General features: G+C 38.4%; 1 pseudogene; it reads left to right on the forward strand.

Moving 5' to 3' along the window:
- Nucleotides 1-4,642: 4,642 nt before the first annotated feature.
- Nucleotides 4,643-9,827, forward strand: LOC121782442 (annotated as a pseudogene).
- Nucleotides 9,828-10,162: the final 335 nt, after the last annotated feature.

The raw sequence follows: 10,162 nt of genomic DNA on the forward strand, positions 1-10,162 counted from the left end.
TATTTTAAGTTGAAATAGTGCGAAAGAGGAAGGGAGGAAAGTTGTACGTTTTTACATAAGATTTGTTTAATATGGCGTGATGTAATTGCAATGCCACGTGGGAGCTTCCCATTGGTCAGATGTGCTTGACTTTCAACCTAACGGGTCCACTCGGCACGACAATCATTTAACACATTCACATTTTGAGGATAATGTGATATTTACCATACGACCAACAACAATTTTTCTGTCATTTATACGAGTTGGTCTATACTTAGTTTGTTGGATATTTTAGTGTAATTGGATTAAATTAATTGATTAACGTGATCATAATGTGACATCAAATAAGTTGGAAGTGCGGAGTGTATACTTATTTGAATTCATTATGATTAGACGGGGTTCTAGGGCACTAATTCATTATGATTAGACGGGGTTCGGGGGCAGCGCCCCCGAGTAGCGGGGTCCAAGGGGCGGCAGCCCTTGGCTGGGGTCGAGCTGTACAGAAAATTCATCCGAAAACGTAATTTTTTAAAGTTGAAGGACTATTTTGCAATTTTCTATTCCCGCCAAAAACTGTTAAAAACAGTTGTGAAATGAAGAGACGCAACTCTTTGTTTTTCAGCCTCTTCTTATGATCAATTTCTGGGTTCAAAGTTGGACAGAATCAACAGACGAATATCTTCGAAACCTGAATTGTATCCGATCAAATATTGGTAGAACCGCCAAATTGATTTGATCTGAAATTGTTTCACGCCTTTCGGGATATCCGATTTGTTCACGTTTTGTATAAATTCCCCAACATAGTTCACATGTTAGGAGCAATGGAGATACATTAGGTGCACATGATAATATACAATGCAATACTAGAGATTCAAATAGTAGAAGTCATCTCATTGGTGTGTAGAATGTGACAATTCTTCTTTGGAATGACATATGGACTACGTGGTAGAAATGGAGTAATTTTTTAATGGAGGCAGAGAATATTGGTATACTTTCTCGATTCATTTTTTTCCCATTAACTTTAGTTAAATTTATATTTATGAAAACTTTCTTGTAATTTTTTCTTTTTCTTTGTTGTACTTACCAATTCCACATTATGTAAATTATAATCATTTTCAGAGTTAGTTTCATAAAAGATTATAAACTAGATACAACTTATCAAATTAGTTATCATGTCATTCTCTATTCAAAATAAGATTAAAAAACATAATATCAACATGAATTATGGGACACATAACATAAAGGTTCACAGCAAAGAAAACCAACCTTTTAGTTTTAACTTTGTAGAGTGTGTGACTATTATGTTGGGCTAATATGAAACTAAAATCATCGATCAATATGACACCGGGCGTTCTAGGGGAACGAAATCCAATAGTTTGGCTGTTTTGCGTACGAAATTTCTCTTCAAGCCCTGTTCATTCACAAGCTACATCGGTGGTTAAGAAGGCGTTGGGATTGAAATAGCTAAGACCATCAGCAGTGGGGCGCTCTAAGGCGCGCCACGTCAGCATTTTTATCCTCCTCCTTCTCCACCTGCAGTGGGGCGCCCTAAGGCGCGTCCTATGACGCGCCACATCATCATTTTGTTGTTTTGTTTAATTAATTTAACTGTTTTCAAATAACACGTAACGAGCAAAAAAAACGACTAAATAACAAGCGGCGAAGTTTTAATAAAAAAAAATTACACCATTCAACTAAAAAAAGAAAAAAAACTAAGTCGGACCAATTCCCAACTTCCTACGCAACTCATCGAGTAATGCACGGAGATACTCGGCTTGTTCGGGGTCAGCGCACTTCTTGAGGGCCTTGTGCGTCTGCAACATCGTCCTTGCCATCGACGCTGTAGCTAACGACGCAAACGAGGTGGCCGTCTGCGTCAGGAGCTCATCCGGGTCCGGAACAGGGGCGGCAGCGGTCGACGATGACGTCGCGGTCGCCTTCCCCTTGGCCTTCGCAGCCTTGATGCCGGGAGGACGCCGGGAGGACACCGGTGTGCCGGAACTCCCTTCATCCACGTATGTCCGGTTGAGGTCAACCGGGTTAGTGCCGCTGCCGCTGCTCGTGTAGTCACCAGCTTCGGTGACCTTCGTCCTCTTCGGCGCACCAGTGTGCAGAATTCCACCTTGGAACTTCTGCTTCTCCCTCAAGAGCGCCCAGATGGCCTCGTGCTTGAACTCGCCGAACATCGACCGGTACGACAACATCGCTTTAGAGCGCACATCGTGCACGCTCTCGCCGCTCCCCTGTGACCGCGCGCACTTCTCGAACTCCGCCGAGTACAAGTTCACTTGCTTCTTGATTTGATCCCAGTGCTTGCGGAGTTGCTCACTCTTGCGCTTGTACGCGGTCGGGGGCTTGACCGAATTGTAGAGGTCCGCGATGCGCTCCCAGTACGCGGTCTGTCTCTGGTTGTTGGCGAATATCGGATCTTCCGATATATCTACCCAACACCGGGCCAAAGTGAGAGTTTCGTCGTCGGTGTAGTTCGTACGGCCGGGGGCGTACTCATCGCAGTCATCGGGAGGCGGCAACTTCTGCGCCCGCTGCCGGTTCCGCTTCGCCTTCCCCTTGGCGGCACCGGTCGCTGCGGGGCGGGATCGGTCGATGCGGTTGGGCGGTGCGGCAACGGCTCTATATCAGACAACCCATACGATTCCGTACTGAAATCGGGATCGTAATGGGTGTTGTCGCCGAACGAACGATAATCGCCGGGTTCTGTACCCGGCCAATGCGCCTCTCCGCTAAACGTAGGGCTATTGGGGCTTGAATCCATTTCGTAGTAATTATGTAAATGTAAGTTTCGAAGATGAAATCGTGTGAAATGAAATGTTACAAATGAACGCTATTTATAAAAAAATGAAACCGCGTGCCATCGTCCGCGGCCTTCACAATGGGGCGGACGATGTCGCGGACGATGGCCATCGTCCGCGACGTCCGCAATGGAGCGGACGATGGCGCGGACGATGGTCATCGTCCGCGGTTTAAGTCGCGCCCGAAGCATAGGCCGCGACTATCATCCGCGGCCTATGCCACACACCCACAGTGGGGGCGGACGATGAATGGCGCGGACGATGCGCGCCATCGGGAGTGCCATCGTCCGCCCATTGCGGATGGCCTAAGCCTAAATTAGCAACATAGTTTAGACACTCTATGAAACACATTAGTACCTGTGCTTGTGTTCTTCTCAACTTTTTGAGAAGTAGTATGCCCAAGAACAAATTTGTGCCCACTTCGATGAGGTAAGGAAAAAAATAGTACTATGATGTATTCCCAATAACAAAAGTCATTCAAAATACGGTTAAAAATTTCTTAGACAAAAAAATTTCATGTTGATATTTGTTGTGGAGGAGTGTCCTAGCAGAAAAAATAAATAAATTCAAGATTAATTAACCTTTCCTAATGCATCCAACTTGAGTCAATCAAGTAGAAGATATTAAAGTTGCAACAAAAAATAAAGACACCAAGATTTATGTGGTAAATCCCAGCATAGAGAAAAAAAACTACAAGATCAACTTCGAATAAATTTACACTATGATAAAGATAATAAGAATACAATATATTCCCTGACCAGCACCAGAAGAATACGTACAACCATCATCAACAAGACAATAAAAAATGAAATGTTGTTGATATACAAGTAGGAAATAGAATAGTACAAACTGCAATCGAGACAATAGTTGAAACTGTAAAACATATATCTATCGTCCAAAACTAAGATCAATGTGCCTGGAAACTCATATGCAAAATGTATGTCCAATCATGAAATATTTGACCATGCAATATGACTTGATTGTGGGCTGCACATGGTGAAAAACTTGCAAACAGATTTGGCTTGTCATTAAAATATCGGCATTGAATGTGACGCGAGAATTAAGATAAAATTGGTAAAATAAAAGAGATATTAGAATGGTATGATAAAGTAAGAGAGAATAGAAGAATGATAGTTAGAGCATAGTTAGTGGATAGTGAGACCTACATTATTTAAATGACACTATAATTTTCCAAAAATAGAATGCATATATTTTAGTGATACGGACAAAAATGAAAAGTGCACATATTTTTATGAGACGTATATTTTTTGGCATCCTATCCCCCAAGTGTCCCACTTCTCCCTTAGATGAATTTTAGTGTATTCCCTTTTCACTATTGTTATATTTTTTTGGCATCCTACCCCCAAGTGTTTATAGATGAATATTGAATAAAAAAACTCATGCGAACTCCATCTTTATCAATATTGAATATTGAATGATGTGATAGTAATTTTTTAAATTAATTTTAAGAAAAAGCTAAATAGAAGTTTAATTACCGTTTAATATAAGTTAATTAAAATTTTGAAATAAAAAAATCAAGTAATATAAATCACAAAGTTTAATGCTCATATGAAATAAATTATAATTTAATAGTTTAATTATCAAAATTAATATCTACATTTTTTAGTACAGTAGAAAATTACAAAATTTAGTCAAATTTTGATTAATTCTGTAACTTTTAAAAATGATAAATTATAGTACTACTATTAAAATTTTACTAGTAGTATTTTTCTCAACTCTCCTACCTATTTTGAATTGAGGGAAACTATTTTAAGGGTAAATACTTAACCTAAGCTTATACTCCATGAATATTTTACATCAAACACAAATTACTCAAAATACAAACAAATGAAATAATCGAAAAAATACTAATGCAAGTAATGAGTAATGACTTGGCAAAACTTCATGATTTTTTAAGCAATAAAATCATTAAGTATTGATATAGATCGATGTAGCTCAACCCAAAGTTGTTACGGCCCGTTTTCCGCTTAAATCATTCACCGGAGCCATGGCGATCGACACCGTGCCGCCGCTCATCTCCGCCCAAATCAATTATCTCATCGGCCACAGCCCTTTCTCTGTTAAGGTACGGGCCTCGTTGTTTGAAAAGCACAAATGTAAACGCACTCTTCTCCACCTTTACCGGTTTTACTTGACAAATTGGAATCATCTTCGAATAAAAAAACTCTTAGCTCAGCAAGACGATGAAATGACGTTGTAGGTTGAGCAAATGTGGTCGGGATGCAAAAACCCTAACTTTCTTGATCGCTTCACTCTAGTTATCCCTTACTGCCTCGACAACATAAAATGTGAGGGGTAATTTCTATTTTTGTTCTAGAATGAAACTTAGATTCCGTGTTTGTACTAAACTTTTTTTTTATTCCATGTTTGGGAGAGACGCATGACCCTCATGCGTCTCCTTTTAATGAAACGCATGACGATTATGCGTCTCTGTGCAAATCACCCGGTCGGGTGTTTTGCCACTTGCAATCTCACAATTAGAAAAAATTGAGAGACGCATGTCCCTCATACGTCTCTCACAAAGACGCATAATCGTCATGCGTTTCATTAAAAGGAGACGCATGAGGGTCATGCGTCTCTCCCAAACACGGAATAAAAAAAAAGTTTAGTACAAACACGGAATCTAAGTTTCATTCTAGAACAAAAATAGAAAAAACCCAAAATGTGAGTGATAACATTTTCAATTTTCGTTCTTATAAATTCTACGTTTTCTGTGGCCTAGTTATATTAATATGTTGAATTCTAAGATATGATTGTTGATTTAAGGGGATATAACATTCAATGCTATGTATCCGCTGGCGGCGCCTGATGTGATATTTGGACCTGAAGATGAAGGTTTCCAGCCGTATGGCAGTGGCACTGGACAGTCTAGTAAAAATAGTTTGGCCAATTGGAATAGTAGGGATCCATCACAGTTACACTCTCTTATTGTTGAGCTAAGGTGAGGGTTTTTTATGTGTACATTGACTGCAATGAAAAGGAGGATGGGTAGTTTATTGTGTTTTTTCTTATGGGGTGTTTGTCTCCAATATGAATTATTGTTGTAGGGATGCATATATGGCATACCAAAGGAGACGGATAGGTGAGATTGATGATGAGAGAGTAAAATTTGAAATCAGTACTATGCTTTCAAGAGAGGTTAGTGTTGGTATATTTTTTTTGAAAGAAATGGCTTACCATAGTTAAGTTTGCTATTTGCGTTCAGATTTGCATGCAGTGTTTGGGTTTTCTGAATTCCTGACCTTCTGATGCATTTAGCTTCTCTTGTCTTCTGCATGCAATTTGGTGTTCATCACTTCATCTAATTCAACTCGAAGTTATGCTATGCTTTTGTGCCTTACATTCTCAATTAAGAATTTGATATGAAATGATTTATTAGTTACTATCCTAATATCTTAGAACACATGCAATCATATAACCTTGTAAGTAAGGACTATAATGATGCTTTGTTATTTTGTCCATGCGTGTATGCACATCTTACCTTTTTTTTTGGTTTATTGTATCCATGTCTTAGCCTAGGATAGAGTCTCCACTCTTCATCATATCTTTATTCTCGGAATTTGGCTTTTCCAATGCCTTGTCAGCTGTATTAATCTGCAGCTTGTTGTTTTATGTAAATGCTAGCTGTTTAGTTGTGTTCCTAAAGGTCTGATTTGATTTCTATGAAGACATCAACAAGGCCATTTTTACCTTGCTTGCACAGTTTTTATTTCTTTTCTCTGGAGTTACCATTCACGTATATTCCTTGACTCAAGTCAGAGGGGAAGAGTCTTACCAATTGCTCTGCGCTCGTCATCTGCACAATTTATTACTCCCTCCGTCCCACAATAATTGTCGCTCTTTTCCATTTCGGTCCGTCCCACAATAATTGTCACACTTCATTTTTACCATGAATGGTAAGTAGGTCCCACATTCCACTAACTCACTTCACTCACATTTTATTATAAAACCAAATAAAAAAGTGGGTTCCACATTCCACTAACTTTTCCAACTAACTTTTCTTTACATTTTTTAAAACTCGTGCCCACAATAAGAGTGACAATTATTGTGGGACGGAGGGAGTATATGTTGCAATTACAACAAAGCATTTGGCTCTTTTCTCTCACTGAAACACAGCATGGTTTTATCTGACAATGGTCTGTAATTCTTTCTTCCATGTTGCATACTTTAGACAATGCCTGGAATTTTGGTTTGTCGGAGGGTATTAGGTTTTTGATTGGAAGTTACAAATTATGCCGGTCAAACATTTCAATGTGTATATCTAATTTAGTATTTAGGCCAACATTGCATCATATTCTTTTTCACTTCATGTGAACTGTCTGTAAGTGATATTATTTGTAATGACATCATGTTCTTTTCCAATAAATGTGCTGATACATCCATTTGGGCATATGGGATTTTATGGAGCCCTCTTCGACTTTCTGATCTTTCCTCTTTATGTCAGAGTTTGGTTCTTAATTGGTTTTACATGTGAACAAATCTCTCCTTCTAGTTTCTTGCAGCAGTTGCATGCCTCAATAAGTTCTGATCACCTCCATTCTTTTACAGGGAATTGAGATGCATATGAGTTTAGGGACCGACAAGGTAATTCAAGATGATAAATGTGTTTGGCACTTTGGCTCCCTTTCTTGTATGATTTGAGAATCTTAAATGGATATAACCCTCTAACTTGGCTCATGGTATTTTTTGCCATTTGATTGTAGTGTAGCCAGAGGAGGTTAAGTTTGCTGTGCCTTTATTGGATATCGATTTAAATAAATTGGTTGCAGGATGCACCTGGAGACATCCACAGAAAGTATACTTACAGGTTGGTATGGAAAAGTTGGTTCCCCTTAAGCCTATTCTAATTGGAATAAATGATGCAGTGCTTGGAAGTAATATCAGTTTAGGAATATTCTAAATGATATCGACATAATTAATCAAAAAATCAGACGATGACCGATTGACCGAATGTTCACAGCTTCATTTTTGTCTTACTTAGCGATGTTAAGAAATAGGGGCACAAAGAAAAGGGGAAGCCAGATAAGCACTCCACTGTTGGTGGAAAGAGTAGGGAGAATAATGGTTAAACATGGTTTGTCCTATAGTACACAGCAGCCATGACATCAGCAATCAGTGGAAACTTTAAGAGCCGTTAGCAATACTTCTAATCCCAGACCCACCCACCATATCTTCTTTACTTCTTTGACTACTTATATATTACAATGATGTACTACAAACATAGCTTCAGGATTCACAGTAGACTACGCAACTTACAATATTCACATCATTGTTTTTCCTATACTAAGTTACTAACTATATTCAGTCACCTTTCACTTATTGACTGAGATTCATTTTATAATATTAATTAATAGGTTATATTTCCAGTTGGGAAAAAGTATTCTAGCGTGCCACCAACTCCACGTCTAAAGTTGATCCCTTCTTCGGAACTGAAAGCCTTATTTTCTACTGAAGATTTTAAACTTCCTCTTGGGTGGATGGGATGTAAGTTATGTTGCAGTTGAGTATATGTTCTTTTTTGGTTAGATTCTTAGACTGAATTTTGTGTAAACGATTAAACGTGAAACGCCCACCTTTCCTTATTAATACGTATATGACCTTTGTGGTGTCCTTTTTCTCTATATGATCTGTGTATCCCTCTGCAGGTGCACAGCTGAATATCTTCCAAATCTGGAACAAATGGTGAACACACAGGTTTGCTACAATTTTTCCATTTATTTTTTTGATAACATAGTTTTAGGCTTTAGCGCAAGCTAATACTAATAAGAAATACTTTCAATCTCTTTGACAGGTTAAAGATGCAGTCTCATCAATTGAAATAAGAAGGAAGTTTATCCAGTCATTGGCACCTCATCTTGGAAGGCCTATAGAAGCTGATCCTGTTTGGCTCCTCTACATTGAGCAATGGAACTTCTTATTATTGGATTTTATTTATCTGTGTCTGAATTTTTATTGATATAAAACTGATCAACCCTGCTTCCATCCCAGGTCTTTTGCAAGAGAGCAACGTTCCTATGTTCATCTGGATTGTTCACGTTTCAGGTAGCATATATAGCAGACTCTATACTGTTTTATGTTGCGTCTTCTGTAGAATCTGATAGCCTGTTACAATTAGCTTGCTGTTTGCTTGAAAATAGCTACACTAGCATACTGCTAACCAGATGTTCTTCCTACTTGGGGGAGAAGTACTCTACGGTGATGGACGTTTAATTCTTTCAACCTTTTCTTGTCAGGTTCATTTCACTCTCTCTCTTCAGTTCCCAAAGCAGCAGCCAGCTTTAGTACTTCAGAGTTCCCAGGCAAGAATCATTCCAATCACAGTACTTCCCAGATTATATTTCATTAGTTTTAGATGGCTTACATTAATATCGTATGGCGGATTTTCACAAGTTATGGAATCTACCTTCAATGCATTTGTCATTTGGTAAAATCCAGTGTTTGCCCACACCATCTCTAATTCGCTTTATAAACTGATGAGCTTAGCATGTGCATCTGCAGCATTTCAATGCACATGGTGCACCTGTCAAGTCACCCACTCTATCAGAATATCCATGGAGTCGTAGGTGGAATTCATCAGAAAAGGCTGATCGAATCTTGTAAGTAGTGTTTTGAAGAGGCGAAGAAACAAAAACTTTTAACTGATTGTCGAGTGTTCTTGATAATGTTCCTGTCTATTTATATTGGCAGTGACTTTCTGGCGGATGTGGCCTTGAATTTCAAGAAGTACTGCAATCAGTTGAATCAACGATGAGCGAGTCTTGTGTCATACACACTCGTCCCGTCCCTCGTCTGGTTGCATCACTTGGTGATCCGATTGTAATATTTGTAGTTATGCATCAGTTGGTGATCCGATTGGGAAAAACACTAATTGTCAGACCGGTCTCAGTAAGCAGCAAGTTTTTTTTTTGCTTTTTGAGAAATCGATGCTTTGAAGTACTACTAGCTAAAACTACATGAAACTACTTCAGCTGGGTTTGAATTGTGAAAGAAATTATGTGAGTTAATTTGCTGATGCAATTTCTTATTCTTTTAAATTGTTAAAATAATATACTTACAAAATACATATGCTTGTATTTTTCCACGCGGAAAAATAACATGCCCTGATTTTTATTTAGAGATAAAAATATAGAAGTGTGACGAGAGTTAAAGTTTGAAAACTAGGATTAAGATGTGATACAAATATAAATTTAGTGGTAAAAATCTATGTACTAATAAATGCGAAATTGTTTTCAATTTAATAACATTATAAATAAATTTCATAATATTTCTCAACAGATCTAAGAGATAATCTGAAATAATTCACAACATGAATCCTAAGCTAAAAAGCTTACGTAGTACTCCTAGTAAACTAA

The sequence above is a fragment of the Salvia splendens genome, chromosome 2 (genome assembly GCF_004379255.2).
Source record: "Salvia splendens isolate huo1 chromosome 2, SspV2, whole genome shotgun sequence".
Taxonomy (NCBI): Eukaryota; Viridiplantae; Streptophyta; class Magnoliopsida; order Lamiales; family Lamiaceae; genus Salvia; species Salvia splendens.